This window comes from Aphelocoma coerulescens, chromosome 2, assembly GCF_041296385.1.
Source record: "Aphelocoma coerulescens isolate FSJ_1873_10779 chromosome 2, UR_Acoe_1.0, whole genome shotgun sequence".
In the NCBI taxonomy this organism is placed as follows: Eukaryota; Metazoa; Chordata; class Aves; order Passeriformes; family Corvidae; genus Aphelocoma; species Aphelocoma coerulescens.
In genome coordinates this window covers 13,252,137-13,269,048 of record NC_091015.1, presented here as the reverse complement: position 1 = coordinate 13,269,048, position 16,912 = coordinate 13,252,137, and the positions used below count along the sequence as shown (strand labels likewise).

General features: G+C 38.4%; 1 protein-coding gene across 2 annotated transcripts in view; it reads left to right on the top strand.

The window, feature by feature from the left end:
- The window catches only part of CCNY (cyclin Y), a 122,490-nt gene that overhangs the window by 38,280 nt on the left and 67,298 nt on the right, over positions 1–16,912 (top strand). The window lies entirely within an intron of this gene.

Sequence of the window (16,912 nt, the reverse complement as noted above, 5' to 3'; positions counted from 1 at the left end):
AGTTAATCTCCAAAGAATGGCAAATTTGCCATTTCTAAGATAAGTGAAGCTTAGTATAAGGACGAAGTTAAAGGAGTAGATTAAACAAGATAAAACCAGGTTGTTTTCTTTTGTTTAATGAGGCAATAGAAGTGATTTTTAAAAAAACGCTTCAAAAAGAACTTGGCTGAACTTCAGTACACTGAAGGCTTGAGTCTCTAAAGATAGCTCTCTGAAGCAGTAAATTTGTCCTCTGTCCATGCATTTCACTACTTGGTGAACCCTGAGAGCAGGCAGCCTGGCTTTTGTAAGGAAAACTAAAGATTAAAGATTGGTGACATGTGCAAAGCAGTAACAGATGATGGAAAGAATTAAGTCAGAAAAGTTCAAACAAGGTATTAATAGAAACTTGTTTTTTTTCAAAATATGGTCTGCAAAATGCCTACTTTTAAGGCTTCTGTTTTTCTATGTTTATTATAACTGTCTTCTTGAAGTGTTTTGTGAGATGAAGTTTTTAGCTCAGTTTATGGGACACAGCTGTCACTAAAGTGTTCTGTCACCCCCAGTGGAGAGATAACATTATTTAATCTTAGCATGTTGAATTGCTGCTCTGAAAGTTAAAAAGTCAAATTCACATTGCTGAAAAATGTATTTGAAAAGTAGTATTCTGTGTCAGGTGGAAATCCTTGCACAACTAGGTAATGTTTGATCAATTTATTAAAATGTCATTGGATGCTGTTCAAGGCAAACTACAACAATAACTGAGTTTATGACAGTAGTGATGCTGGCTCACAGCATTGCATTTTCATTTCTTAAGGTAGACTGCTGCCTTTATTCAGCATTTCCCCTCATATTATGGCCTTCCTCTGTCCCGTGGAAAGTTTTCCTTGCTTTATTCCCCTTTCATCTCTTTTTTTTATGCAAAGTCCCAGCTGTGGATAGGCACCCCTACTTGCCTGTCTGCAGTTTGTGGGGTGGTGGAGAGCCCTTGCTCTCCTTGGTTTGTGTGTGGGCTGTGTTTGTAGGGGTGGCAGTTTCTGCTTTATAGACCTTGCTAAACAGGCCTGTTCCAACCCTAACCATTCTATGATTCTGTGAAATGTCTGATTTGGTTTCACTGCACGGGCGCCAGGGCGTCATCCTGGGGCTGGCAGGAGCTGGTCCCCATTGCTGCCCACGGGACAGCCCTCACGGCTGGGTGGCAGAGCTGTGTCTGAACTTACCTGGGTGGCTTCAGTCTTCTGCTAAGCATCCTCACTGTTGTAGGGAGTATTTACTGCAGGCCAAGTCTGCATGTGTAATGCCCCCTATTTAGGTGAAAATGCAGTTTTAAATTTCTCTGGATTGTAACTCCCTCCAGAAGCAAAGACTTAAGAGTGTCCCATGGAAGGGTCTCCTGATGCTCTTGAAGGAGCAGTTAAAACCACATTGTTATGCGTGAGCAGAAGGACAGGGACATTTTCCTTATGATAACCTGTTAATGCATTTAATTTGTTTGCCAACAAGCTGTTACACAGTGTCATTTCTAGTTTTCTTAATTTCCTGAGCAGTATGTGTTCTGGATAAACTTGGTTCAGGTTTACAGTGCCTTGAACTGCTATGGGTTGTTTGGGTCTGAGGTTTCCAGCTAGTGTTTTCTTTTTGCAGTTTTCCACCAGTTCTGCTGTCCAGGTGAGGTCAAGCAGTGAAGGCTGGTTTGGGAAGGCATCATGTGTCCTGACACGCTGTTCGTGTGCCTGGTGTTTGAGGGCAGTTATGTAAAACCCCTAAATAAGCAGGCATGACTTCTGACGCAGCCTTTTGCAGCCCAGGAGGAAGAATGTAGAATAAGGCTGATCTTAGGCTTCTGGATCTATGTTATAAAGTGCATAAATATACCTCTAGCAAAAAAAATAGCAGAGAGATTCTGGAGCTGTCAGCTCTTCATCACAGCCTCAGGGTCACCTCGAGCTTCCTCTGCATTTTTCCCACTGACCCATGGTGGATCCTTCTCTTTGTAGGAGAATACCTGTGGAACAGCACTGTCTATCACTTGCCACCTCTGTCAGTAACCTGGTAACAGCACGGGTGGCAGTTCAGAGAAGCCACTTGGTGATTTTCAGTTAGTGATTCTTTCTGTAGGGATACTTTATTCTTGAAATTCCTTGTGCTGCTCCATTTTATCCCACTGGCTGAATAAACAGCCTCCTTTGCAGTATATATGGCATAGCATAGAAGTGGTCCTGCTACTGTAGATGCTGACCAGCTGCTACACAGTTTATAATTGGGATTGAATGGGGATAAAAGCCACAAAAGTCTTTATTTCCCTCATAATTAAGTAAGAGGAAAAAAAGTTTTATTTTAGAAGAAAATCTGTAAAGGCTGGATTTTTTTGGTGGTTTTTTGTTTTCTTTATAGCTGAAGTTCTGCCCTATTTAGTACAAAAATGCAGATGACATCTATGTGCTTGTAAATATATTTTTTAAACTTATTTTGAAATGAATGACAGGTAAATCTTCAGCTTTTATGCCTTTATATACCTTGCATAATGTGAAACTTTTCTATCCTGTGGTCAGCAACTTGAGCCATAGGCCAAAAATGGTTTAGAACAGTAATTCCTTTTATAGATCTTAAGCATACCTCTTTTAATAGTGTTGAACATTGTAAGAAAGCCCTTATTATATTGCATTGAGATCAAAATTCATTACTGTGTGCTTAAAATAAATTGTGGAAAATATCCTTGCAGAGATCATAAGTCCTGAATTCATCCAACCTGATGAGGTTGCACAAGGGCCTCCATCATCCACAGCATTATTTATTTTTAAATGCACATCTATCTTATTCAGAGTCTTTCTCACCTCCCATTATAATGGTGAGCAGCTGTTTCAGTCTGCAGAACCTTTGCTGTTTTTATAAGTAACAAACAATTATGTGGCTTCTACATACATCTGTTAAAAAATTAACTACTGATTTAATAATTAATATTGCCTTATGAAGATATGTACTTTTTCTGATAAAGGACCCATTTTAGTCATTTGGAGGAGTGTCAGTGTAGTCTTAAAGAGAAAATAAAAGTTGATCTACGTATTTCTGTATTGCAGTAGTTATTTCCTCAGGCATAGTAGAGTCGATCCCCAGGAGAGCTTTAAACCTCACTAAGGTGTTTGTTCTCCTGTCTTTAAAGTGATGTTTAATAAGATCATGTAAATGTATTTTTTTTTCACTAGCAAACACATTACAGAGTGGTTGGGAGTTATGGGTGGCATTTGTGATGTTTAATCCCTCATGTAAAGCCTGGATAATGCATGTGTAGCATGCAGAAGTGATAGCAAAAGGCTTATCCCCAACACTTGGATTTCTTAATTTGTTTTTCTGATTAAAGGTTTTGGCCTGAAATATACTGCCCAAGCTTAAGTTTTCATTCTGCATGTGTTGTGTGGTACAGAACAGGAGACAGTTTCTGGAGCTTGGTAATAAACCTAGGCCTATTGTAGATCAGGGTTGAGTGTTGCTTGCCCTACAGTTAGTTTAGAACCCTTGTAGGTATAACGCTCTGTACTGTTTTCTTTCCCCAAGCAGTTAGTTGTTGAGTACGTGCCTTTGAATGCGCCCCTGATGAGTTCACAGGCGGTGTGCTTGAGATTCTGTCTTGTTTGTACCAGTCATTTGTGCCCGGAGCAAAGAAGGCTTCAGTAACATAATGTGGGACTTGAAGGATTTTTCTATGCCTACATTTATGTGGCAATTTATTTTTTTCCACCTTCTGTTCAGTGTGTTCCAGCACTGAAAAAGGAAGTCTTTGGAGACCTAAATAGAGCAAAGCTTTTTTTTGTCAGAATGTCCTACAGTGATAAATGCCTTAAAAATGTTGATAGGTATTCTGAAAAACTGCCTATCACTCAAAAAACTATTTAGTTCTGCTCATTCAGTGGTGTATAAACACCCTTAATTTAGCCTGATATTTACACACACATCTTGAATATAGAACACTGGGAAATGCTATTGCTTCAGCTTAGTGCTAAGAAAATTGCTGAGGGGGGTCCTAATAAGATGACCAAGTTGCAGTGAGTTGAAAATGGGCAGAATTTTGGGCAGGAAAATGATCTAGTGCTTTGCTGTTTGACATAGTTTTTAACTTGAGTGATGCCTGTGGAGGTGAAAACCTACATTTGCCTACTCTTTTATTTATTTCTTCCCTCTTTAGTCTGCCTCTTTTCAGTTTCCTCTGAAATTTTTTAGTGCTAGTGTCTACAAGATCAAAGTCTTGGTGTAAGTGGGAGTATATCTGATGGTATATAGCAGCTCCCATCCTTAGGCTCAGATATGTAGGGAGGGGACAAGCACCTGAAGTGTTTCCTAAACCATCTGTGTGAAGTTCTTGCCAAGACAGGAGGCAGATAATAAAATTTATATCATCCGTTTATAGCAATTTTGATGCCTGTCTCCATTTGTGTGAGATATATAAATTATATAAACTATATGTGCATAACAGATGCACTGTTAAATCAGATATGCTGTGTGCCATCATCTTTTATAAAATAAATACTTTTCAGTCTCTTTTTTACATATACTTTTGTTTGAATTACAGTGCAGAACACGTGAAAGAGATGTACACGTTTGGTGGGTGTGTTCTAGCTTGCCAGGTATCCATGGTAAGAGTGCAGGCAGTGTGGGAAGACTGGGAGCTTGCTAGAGAAATCACAGATGAAGGAGGCAAGGATCAGTCAGCTCTTCTGGGAAGAAAAGCAAAGGTGCTGCCAGCTGTCCTGGAGAAATTCAGCCATTTGAAGGGCAGAGAGCATGCGGAGGTCAGAGAAGTTGCAGACCACGTGTGAGAGAGAACATTATGCTTAGAGAGGTTGGAGAGTAAATCCCATTTCCAGCTGCATGCTATCACAGTTTTCAACACATTTTTGCAAATTCATTCACCATCTTTCTGCTGTTTGTTCTGCAAACACACAAAAATAATGTAGTGGTTTAATTGCATCTTAGTAAAATTTTTTTGGTGTAAGTTTGGTTTTTTTTGAGATAATTCTTCTCCAAATTGAGTCAATTTCTCTATTCCATGTTGAAATGTGCCCAGAATAACACACTGGCAATAAATTAATCTGTATTAACTGTACTAGGAGCCTGAGGTGACTAGCCCATAATTTAAACTTTATTTAGCAAGATGGGTTGACTGTGAGCCTAGCAAAATGATTTTGTTCTTTTTTGGGGGGAAAATTAGTAATATTTAAATGCAGTTTAGTATTATAGTGTGTTCTCTGGTCTCATGCAAGTTGTTACTGTTCTTATGCAAACTTTTTCTAGGCCATAGCCCTCCTTTAAGCTGCTTTATTCTACAGCACACTTCCCCTACATAGCAGTCTACTATTTTAGCAACTGAATTTCTTGTGTTGAAAACATAAACATAGTGTGTCCGTTCCTTCTCAGAGAATTGATAATGCTTCCCTTGTGCCACCCAGCTGCAGCATCTGTATGGCTCTTCAAAGTTCCAAATGCTCCTGTTTTTCAGTCACTTGTGGTATTTTGGGTCATCTCCTCTTGTTCATGCTGAGCCTTTTTGGCTGCCTGAATCCACGTGGCCCCTGCACTTAAGCATTGCCTGTAGACTAAGTGAGCACCCAGGTGCCCCAGAAGTCACTGCCAGCTCACCTTTTGCATACTGTAACTGTTTCTCTGCTTTCCTCAGCGCTGGAGCCCTTGAGTGAGCCCTGGTGGTTTATTTCAGACTCTGATTTTGATATTGGAGGTCCAAGTAGCTCAGCTGCTATAGCGTGGACAGCCACTGATGCAGCTGCTTTGACTTTGTTTGGTGCTGCATGTGTTTCTGGATGGATGGAAGTGGATAAAGAAAACATAGGAAGTAAGTGAACCTAGTGAAGAAATAACTAATGAGTGCTTAATGTTGATGTCACAGGAGTAGAGAGAAGTGAAGTTGTCTTCATCTCTCTTCTGCCAAGGAGGAGAAAAGAAAATGTAGTAAACATGAAAAACCAAAGCCCCGGGGCAGGAGAAATAAATTCAAAAGAAGGAGAAGATAAATTACGTAACTTTGAAAAAGATATACTTTGGGAGGAAAAAATTGATCTCTGGGGCCATGGAATGGGAAACCTTGGTTCAGGAAAAGAGAAGATATACAAATGGATAATGCTGTATGTTACTGTGACATTACAGCTTGATGTGGAAAAAGAACATCTGGAAAGTGTAGGAAAATTCACTTTCCAAATTCACAGCAGCAGGAACAGGTTAATGGGAATAAACGTGGTGGTGTGATGTCCTAGTTGGTGATACAAAAGTAATTTATGTCATGTACCAGCAATAGGGCACCAACAGAGAGGAAAACCAGATGCCATTAGTTAAGATCTCCCATGTCTTTGCTTCTCATTGCATCTGGAGATTTTGTTAAACACAGATCACCTTCATGTCCTTGTTCCTACAGGATATGAAAATAAACATGGAATTGCTGTTCAGAATGGACATTTGTATTAAATAGCCTAATGCAATTTGCCTCAATTTTTCTAATTTGATCGGAACATAATTTAGCCTTCATCATAAAATTATAAATGCCAGGGGACGTATTTTAAAGATTGTGGGGAGCACTTAGGATCATTTTAATCAGGGATGGATAAGTCCCATTAAACAATTGAGCTAATCTTCCTGCCAAGATAGAGCATAGCAGGCTATATGCAGATGTATATGTAGTGTTCCATGAGCAGTGAGTCTAATGAAGTTTCTCTGTTAAATTTCATTTCTTTTTTCCTTAGTAGATGCTTTTTACTTGTATGCTGTGCTGCTGTGCCCCATCTTCCTCGCATTTTCCTGTCTTTGATTGGACATAAGTGCTGTCTCTGGGCTGGAAATGGCAAGTTGCTGGCCAGCTACCACCTCTTGGGATGAACCATCACTACCTCCTCCCTTTTAACAAGGTCTTTGGTACACTGCCTTTCCTACACCAGCCTGCCAGCTTTCCCAAAATATGCAGGCAGGTTGTTCATTTGAGATACTTAGCATTTTACAAAATTTGTCAAAGTAGGTTTGAAAATTTCAGGGCAGGGGACTGAGTGTTAGCACAGTTACATATGCCTGATTTCCTTAGGAAGTTAGCTAAAAATAGTATTATGCTGGAATATTTATCTACAAGCCAAGACACTGACATCATTTATTGTCTGCGAGCCCCGTTTGTGAACAACAAAAATAAGCAAGTGTGGCACTTCTGTAGGTGTCACTTAGGAAATTCCAGCTCTTTCTTTTCTAAACCTAGGTAGTAAGATTCTCAGTACTTTCCCACTCTAGTTTTTTAGCAATGTGCATCCTATATTTTTCTTTTTCTGTTGTTTTTTTCCTTTTTTCCTCTTCTTTTTCCCCCCTTTCATTTTTTTTAATACATGACAACTGTTTTGATGCAGTTGAATGCATAGGCAAATCGTTGCATATATAAATACCTTGTAATCATGATTTCATTTTTTGGTAGACTTCTTGGGCCTTTGGGTTAGGTAGTGTGCTCTGCGTGCCAAGAAATACTTTACTAAGTGGCCTGAGTTTCACTCAATTCTGATGAAAGTATCTCTTTGGAAGTCAGTTTTAGAATGATAACAACAACAACAATAATAATAATGAAAACTGTCTGCAGATAGTTCTTACCTCCTCTGCTTTGCCCAAATCCAGACCCCCTTTGTGTACGTACCTGCTCTGTTACCAAGATGGATGAAGACAGTTGCTGATCCAGCAACAGTCCTCGAACAAATGCTTAGATTTCCATATAATTAGACTTTTTGTCCAACATCTTCTATGAAATACCTGCTAGTTAATAAACAATTGACAATTTTTTCTCTTCAAGGGCAGTTTATTTGTGTGAAATGTAGCACTTACTGGAACAAGCACTAATTAAATACTTTGTCAGAGACAGATAATTTGGGTAGTTACTTTTATGTCCTGAATATTACCTTCATTTGCTGTTCCAATTTTCCTGTTTTTTCTTCTTTCTTTTCTATGTGGGTGAGCATGGTTTTTAGTGGGGAAAAAAACCTCCCAGGGAAATGAGTGCTGATTGCTATTTAATGAAGAACTGGAGATTAACGAGACTAACAGCTAAGCTACTTTATGTACTTGGTAAGCACAGAGCAGTGTAAGAGAGCACACATTAATGGATTTGAAAATACAGCACAAAAAACTGTTCTGACAGCTTCATGTGTTTTGTTCTTCATGTAGACCAAGATGATACTGGTCAAACATTTCCCTATCTCAGTTGATGCTAAGACTTGACTTAATTAGTGTTTATTCAGAGTAAGAGTCTGTGTAGTTACTTACTAGCAGAGTATGTTTTCCCATTTACAAATAATTCACAGCAGTTTCAAAGGACTGTGTCATTTTATTTTTGGGAAGCTGACAGCCAAGTAGCTTTTGCTGTGATGTGTTCTACTCCTGAATTGTAAAGCAGGAATCACTCGTTCTCTTAAACATCTTACTGCATCTGACAATAAAAATATATATTTATTAATTTTTCCCTCCTGGAGGAAACGAATAGATAATCTAGAAAGAAATCAAATTTTAAAAGTTTTTCAGGTTTGCACTTGTAATGAAAAATTTCAAATTCAGAGTAGTTATTTTAAAAGTTATTTGATTTGTTAATAGTACATGCTCCATTTTTTTTCCATCATACAGTGAGGAATTATTTATTAATTTTCATTTTTGGCTAAGAGTCTTTTACTTCAGATGATTACTTTAATAGAAGAAGTTTGCTAAACTGGAAAACAAAAAAAAATAACCTGGTTTTAAAATTATATAGTGGTCAGCTGTGAAGCACAGGTCCTGTTCCTTTAAATTTTTTGTGTAAAGGAAGTACAGTATAACATTTCTTGAACATGTTCTGAAGTGGATGGGCAGTGGGCATTCTCTGTATGAATTGTATTATAAATAATGCATTTGAAAAATATTAAGAGCTGAAAATTGAACACTTGAAAAATAGGAAATATCAAGAGTTAAAGCTGCCTTTCAAGCTTAATTCATGTTGCTGTTCCCCTCCTGTTATGCACATTCCAGAACCATGAACGCTTTCCTGCCTTACTCAGTGACATTGGTCACCTAATGGAATGCTTTTCTGCATCTTTCTCATTTGTTTGTCACTGGCCCGTGTCGGCTACTAATCAAATCTTGTTCCAAGGCAAGTTACACAGTAGTGCTTGTGGACACAAGCATTTTTGCCAGTCTTCCAGTTTTATCAGATTTATCCTGTACTGCAGATGGTGAGCTGATACACAGAATAATTTTGGAAGGGCCTGCTAATTTAGTCTTGTTTCTAAGTGCCCAGGAACTCAGTTTACAGGTTCTGTGCATTATGTAGGGTTCATGCTCTTAGCAAAGCTGCTGTTGTTGGTTAAGAGTTACTCTTGATTACTCTGGCAGTCTTTTAATGAGACTTTAGGAAGAGTTGGACATAGAATCGCAGAATCATTTAGGTTGCCATAGACCTCTGAGATACTGAGTCCAACTGTTAACCTAATGCTGCCAAGTCCAGACATGCAGCACATGAGGAACTTGCAGCTATGCATTGCCTCTGTAAAGTCTGGGGTTTGCCTGGCATCAAACAAGCTCTGTCTGGAGGCAGAGGAGCCTTTTTTTCTGTCATCCCAAGAGACTGGTTTCTCTTTATACAGTCCACTGCACACCTCGTTTTCTGTGACGAGAGGAAGAGATCCTTCAAGTAACTGCTATCTTCATTTGGTGCTGCAGATTTGTTCCTACAGCTGCCTCTTTTGTGTGTAGTGTGTCTGTAACCACAGGGGAGGGGGAAGTGTGTACTTGGGGTAAGTAAATGTCTAAATGAAGGAAGTCTGTTGTAGGCTGCACACAGACCAAACTACTTTGACCGAACTTCCCGAAGTCTCTGAACTGTGCTGAAAGGTTTCTGGTCATTTTTCCCAAAGTTTTCCAAAGTTGCAATAGGTCAAAGTATGCATATTGGAAACATAAGTTTATCAACTGAGAGTGCTGGGGAGACTATTAGCCCTGCCAAATACAATTTTTTTTTCAAAATACAGTGCAATAAAATACTCATGCATCAACAGTACCTTGTGTATTTATTTCAGTTGTGAGACTGTATGTTGAACAAGTGATGAGAATTTTGTTATTCTGATAAATAGAAGATACCAGCATATCTCAGGATATTTAGGGGGATAATTTAGATTGTAATAATTAGGGTAATGTTTCAGGATATTTCAGGATAATAGAAACTGGCTACACTTTGAGTCTTCTGTCCAGTTCTGGTCCCCTCAGTTCAGGAAGAACATTGACATACTGGAGCAAGTCCAGAGGAAGGCAGCAGAGCTGGTGAAGGATCTGGAGAGTGAGTGATATGAGGAGCATCTGAGGGAGCTGGGGGTGTTTAGCCTAGAGAAGAGAAGGCTCATGGGTGATCTTATCACTCTCTGTAACTCCCTGAAAGGAGGTTGTAGCCAGGTAGGGGTCAGCCTCTTCTCCTAGGCAACCAGGGACAAGATGGGAGGACATAGTCTTAAGCTGCACTGGGGAAGGTTTAGGTTGGAAATCAGGAGGAATTTATTTGCAGAAAGGGTGATTTGGTATTGGAAGGGACTTGTCCGGAGAGGTGGTGGAGTCGATGTCCATGGAGGTGTTTAGGGGAAGACTGGATGTGGCACTCAGTGCTGTTGTCTGGATGATATGGTGGTGTTCAGGCAAAGGCTGGACTCGGTTGCAGAGGTCTTTCCCACCCTATTTGATTCTGTGATTCCATGATACATACTTAAAAACTTTCACTTGCAGTTTCACATGCAAATTATTTCTGATGTCATTACTTTAGATTTTCTTGGCTCCTTTCAGAGGGAGGAGACTGCTGTGCCATGTGTTTTGATATGCAAGCACAGAAGAACCCCATGAGGACAGCCTCAAAGAGGTAGTTCATGCAGAAGGGGCAGGCAGGCACTGATCTCCGCTCTGATGACCAGTGGCAGGACCCGAGGGAATGGTGTACAGCTGTGTCAGGGAAGGTTGTTATTAGGAAAAGGTTCTTCACCCTTTTGAAGAGGGTGGTTGGGTACTGGAACAGGTTCCCTGGGGAAGTGATCACAGCACTGAGCCAGCCAGAGTTCAAGAAGTGTTTGGACAATGTTCTCAGACACATCATTTGATTCTTGGGGTTGTCCTGTGACTTCATTAGTGTATCACTGGCCCCCTGACGGCCACATTTGTGAGCAAAGTTTGCTGTACTTCATCATACCATTAGCCTGCTAGCTTGGGAACTCTTCTTTTGCCGTGTCCACTTGGTACTTTAGGGTTCAGAGCAAAATAATAAGTGGTCTCTGTGGTAGAATGCCTGACAAGTCAAGGGGAGCACTCTCCTGGATTAATGTCCTGTAGTGAGGTGCTGACATTTCCAGCATAACATTCCTAACTGTGTTACTAGCATTCAAGGTATTCCATCTGCCTGAGTTGTGTGCTACATTCATTTAGTTTAAGTAGAAAATATATCCATGTGGTGACGACGTCATGCATTAGGAGGATAAATGGTGTTAGAAATTTTGTTACAGAAGCAAATATTAAATGTGATTGTGAAATTACCCTTATGGGCTGTATAAGATGACAAACAAGCTTACTTTTTTTTTTTTAAACCAGGGAAATTGAAATTGGTTTAGTATACTTCGAAAGATCACAGAATATATCTGGAGAACTCTCAGATAATACTACAGGTATTTCTGCTTCTAAAGGCAAAAGGGATACAGGTTGTCTCTATAAAAATGTAGAAAAAATTGAATAATTTCCTTTAACCTGTCAATGGTATCTCTCATTTCAGAACAGAACTTTATATTGTATTACACCTTTTGGGAGAAATGCAGATGGTTTGGTTGAGTCTGGTGTGCTCTACCAGTAGCATTTATTTATTTTGATATGGAACACCAAAAAATACAGTTTGTCCTACTTCACGCAAAGCATCTCAAGGTATTAAAATGATTCTTAATATTAATGAGTAGTTTACGTTTCCTTAAAGTATTTTAGCAATAAGGAGAACAAAAAAATTTTAAAATTGTGAGTTGTTCAAAATTGCAAGAATTCAAAATTTTTGTAAGTCAAGCTGTTAAACTTTTATCTGTCTTATGAAGTTAAAAATTATGGATAGAATAGGGACATATTGTATCTCTGTGTAACCTAGAAAGTTGTTTCAGCCTATGTATTTAAGAAGTATTTTCCTGGTTTGGCAGGAAGGAAAAAGTGTTGCTGTCTGCCTTACAGTTGAAAGTAGGAGGGTAGCAGCTAAAAGAAACAAAAGAACCAAGCTGCTTTTAAAGGAGCCAAACCAGCTGACTGTTTATTAATTATTCATGAAGAATATGTTCATGTGAAGTCCTTCATTGTCTGAAGTGTCAGGATTCCTGATGAAATACAATAAACCTCTTGGTGAAAGGTTTCTATTTATACACCTTCACGCTCCAGAAAGAATGATTGTGGTAAATAAGACCCCGTATATTTTTGAATGCCTGATTTGTTATTTTTCTGAAATCTGGTTTGTAACTGTTTTCCCTCATGTACTTGTAGTCTTTTGATCTTCCAGCTAATCAACCAAATCTGTATAAATGTAGAATGACTGAGTGCTAAAATTCTTAAGTAGTGTAAAATTTTTTCCCAGTGGCCAAAAGATTTTTTTTTTTTTCTTAAAAACAAACAACCCCACTATAAGAAAGTGAAATCATATTGCAGTTTTGTTGTACTATGTCTATTAGAGTGCTACTTTGTAGTATTTTTTCATCTCACTTTTGTCATACTTCATTTATTAGCATCTTCAACACTTTTGTTTCTTTTAATATTAAAAATAATTAGGTCAAATCAGCTCTGATATAGCTATCTATCAACACGTCATATAAAAAAAAAATCAAGGAAGACGGTAAATAAGGGTGAGAGGGGAATGATTATGGACTTTCAAGTTTACTCCTTTCCTGAGTGGCTAACTGTCTCAATTGCTAAGTTACCTCTAAATTCCAGCTCTTTTTTCCTTTTTCCTTCACATGCTTCAGTCAGTTTCTGCTCACTGTTGATTTTCTTCCTCCTGCTGTTTCAGTGCTTTGCAGGCAGCTGTCGTAATTTTCCTCTTGAGCTGTCTTTGGGGAAAGCTAGACATGTGGGAATTCAAGCAAGATGAAAAAGAGAACACCTACGGGAGGACTTTGTCATTTTTAATTAAAAAATCATCCTGAGCTAGCTCCAAGGTCTAAGGATAGTCCCATTAAAAAAAAAAGCAGAGAGAGGGAACATCTTTCACAAGCACCTAAAGTGTCTAAAACATTTTGGCGAGGGAAAAAATGAAAACAGATCAAGGTATTGAAAATGGAAATTTAAAGAGTGTGATATTTGTATTCACTTTCACTAATGGTTGGTGACATGACCCTTTGAAATAATAAAGCCACAGCATATGTTTTTGTGATTTAAAACTAGAGCTGTTTGCCAGTCTGCTGACATAGTCATCTGTGACATTGATCATTGTAGCTTGAAACAAACAGCTCTTCTCCAGCCAGTGTGGCAGTGTGGTAGGATGGTGGTAGAATATCCATTCATTTGATGCATAACAGGGAATTTAGCTGTGTAGTACCAGCTGTAATGCATGATAAATTCAAAGGTGCAGTACAAGAAATGCAATCCTAAATGGCAAGCTTTACTTTATGTTTTCAGCTCTTTATTAATAGAAACTTGATTTTGGAGCAGTTTGGCAGCAAGATGTCCATTCCAGCAGCATCTGTAGAGTAGGTTGAATCTGTTTTATATAGGAATGTTTTTTGTTTTGTTTTCAGAGAAGAAAGATCTATGGGTTAGATAAGCAACTGTATTCAATTAAAAATTAAACTGTATGTAGGTTAATCTTTGTATTTCTGTTAGAAGATGCTAAATGATACCTTGTTTATTTACATGATGATGAGGTTCTCTGAATATATGTCACCACTTACAGTATGCAAACTGCTTCAGAATGATAAGTTGTCTGATATATAGCAAGGTTAACTTATAGTGATATTTTGTGCTGTCTTTCAAAGGTGTCAGTAGTGATAGTTGTACTTGATAAAAGTATATACTTGAAACTGTGCTAACATATAGCTCACTTTAAATGTGATGTATGTCAGGCTCTATTTGCTGGGATGTAGCTGCCAGTGTAAAGTACGCTGAATTTGTTCCAAATACAGTCATCTACTATTGTTTGGTACCCTCTAGTCATCTTGAAAATGTATTTTATGCCAGCTTGTTAATTGGTTTAGTTTTCTCAAGGTTTTCCCCTATACAGTGATGTCTGAAGCTGAGGCCTGGGGACTTCTAAAGTGCACATGTTCCACTTTTCAGAGAGTGGAAACTTCTGGCTAAGATTTTGTAGCCTGTTGTGGTCTAGAGAGTATTTAGAGAGACATAATACATATGTTTTATTAGCCAGTAAGATGTGATCAGAAGAACATTCGAAGACTGGCAGCATTGGAAGTCACTGTGAAAGCATTTACTAGAGTACGTGTGGATGCAATGCATAAGAGGGGAGAATGGTCAAATAAGTGATGGATGCTCATCAGCTGCTACTAGTTAGACAGACTTAGTTGTACTTGGAGATGAGGAAATTGTCATATCTGTTGTAGAATGGGTTACTTTTGCTGACCTGGATAAGATCATCCTATTTAAATTTTTTGTTTGCTTTACTGAAAACCAAGGAAGTAATGAAACCCAGTTTGAAGGGTAATTTATCCAAAGCATGTTGCGAAGTTCAATTCTATGTGGCATTTAAGTAAAACCTTATAAAATGAAGGTCTTGTTGCCTTGGTAAAATTATGGCTCGGGCCTGTTACTTCGGCTAGAGAAGGACTGTGAGAAAAGTGCATGAGAAGAAAAACAATTCGTATTTATCCATGAGAATGTAGTATCAACAGAAGCAAGAAAGTTAAAACAGTAGAAGGATAAAACAGCAACATATCTGCACCTGTTATTTTTCTGAATGCTTGAATGCTTATGCTACAGGTAGCCAATGGTAGTATGTTGTAGTTAGTAACAGCCTGCTGTAGTAGTTTAGCAGCCAATGAATCTGTAACATGAATGATAGCATACAAAAGGTGTATAAAAGAAGCTGCTTTGTTTAATGAACAGCTTTTTGGCCCTTGAAAGAGGCACTGTCTGTGTGTGTTGTGGCCGCCCCAACAGCGACAATTCTACACTTCTGAGAGCAGAAGAGTTATTTTTTTCCAAAAATATAATACTATTTTTAGTTCCTAAAATAATGTGTACATACAAATGTCTTAATTAAGAGACTAATAATCTCAAGAGAACAGAGCAGACCCTCAGATGGAAGATAGAAGCTGGGTGGACACCAGGCTGCACCTGTAATGTTGAGAATGTAAATATTTGCAGATGTTGTAGTGAACTAGAAAAAAGGTATTCCATAGCAATATATTTTTTCAACCTCTGCTTTTGGTCAAGTAGAAATCAAATAATAATGGTGTGATAGTCTCCTCTTTTAATTTAGGTTTAATCAAGGACCTTTACCAATAAACTGTATGAACCTTCATCTGCCCACAAATAACAAAGGCTTGAGATAACTGACTGGTGGAATTTCATTCTCTGCACTGGTCTATCATTTCATAGGCCTTTATTACCCTTCCCTTCATGAATAGAAGATAAATAAAGCTTGGAAGTTGCCAGTGTGGAAATGAGAAAGTTAGAAATGAAGTGAGCCAATGAGAAATAAGGGTTAGATTCTTAACACTAAAGACTAGTGCAGCCTGGATTATTGTGAAGTGTCATATACATAAATTGACAGTATTAACTGCCTTATGGCCTCTGCACTTCATTTGCTCATGTGTTCATTTGTGAGTTTTTAAAACTTTCGTTGAGAGTTTTGTTCAACGGAAAAGCATATGCCTTAAGGAAAATTAACAAGGAGTCAACCATCTGTCTGTAAATGGTGAAATCTGTGATAATGCAGAGGTTATACATAGCTGGCAAAAACTTGGATTCATGTGCTTTTTTTCATTTCAGGCAATATGAAGGTGGCTTTAAAAATGCTCTTGGTGGTGTTAATTTTCCTTTTTCTTTGAGAAATCCAATAAGAAAAAAATGATGTTGGTAAAAGAAAGGGAGGCAAATAAACATATTTTGAAAGCTTCTGTTCTGTTCTAGTAATTTTATTTTAATTTTTATTGCTTATTGTGTTCTGTGGTGGATTGAAGGGAACAATTTTGTGCTTGATTGTATGTGTGTTACTTTATGGCAGTTGCAGACATACTAATTTATTACAGAATGGATATGAAATCTTTCTAGAGATGAGAAGTGGGAGAGAGGGCAGAGAGAAAGATTTTCCTATGACAGTTAAAAATAATAAGAAAAATTGCCTTGTGAAAAAAGCATTTCAGTAGAAATTTCTTAAAGCTATCTGGTGACCAAATTCTCTTTGCTAAAATGTTTGTTTTGATCACCTTGGAGTCAGAAGTGAACAAGTTTGTGGTTTGGAAACAACGTCCTCTCTAAAAATACAATTCTTCTGGCACTAATGTGACCAACTTGGAACAAAAAGTGAAAAAAGGAAGCTTATGGCTTACCAGAAGAGAAAGGTGTAGTTCTGTCCAATTTTCTGGGAAATACGTAACAGTTTTCTGCTGTTCTGTGGTCTCACAGATTTAAAAAAATGGGAGTAGGCCAACATGGATTGCCTGTTGTATACCTGTTACATAAGACTCAAGAGTTGCTCTTCGCATGCTTGCTCCTTGCAGTGTCAGAAAGTGGAAACTTCCTCATGAATGATGGATTCACCCAATGGCAGAAATGCAGGAATTTTGATTTGTAGTGTACTGCCTTTACCAGAGCTGATCTGACTGGTCAGATTGATGGAACTGACACTAATCTACTTGAACGCTCCTCGGTCTCAGGATTTTGGCAGTGCTGGGACATCTGCTATGCTTTCTATATCTCAGGAAGCCTTTGTATTGTT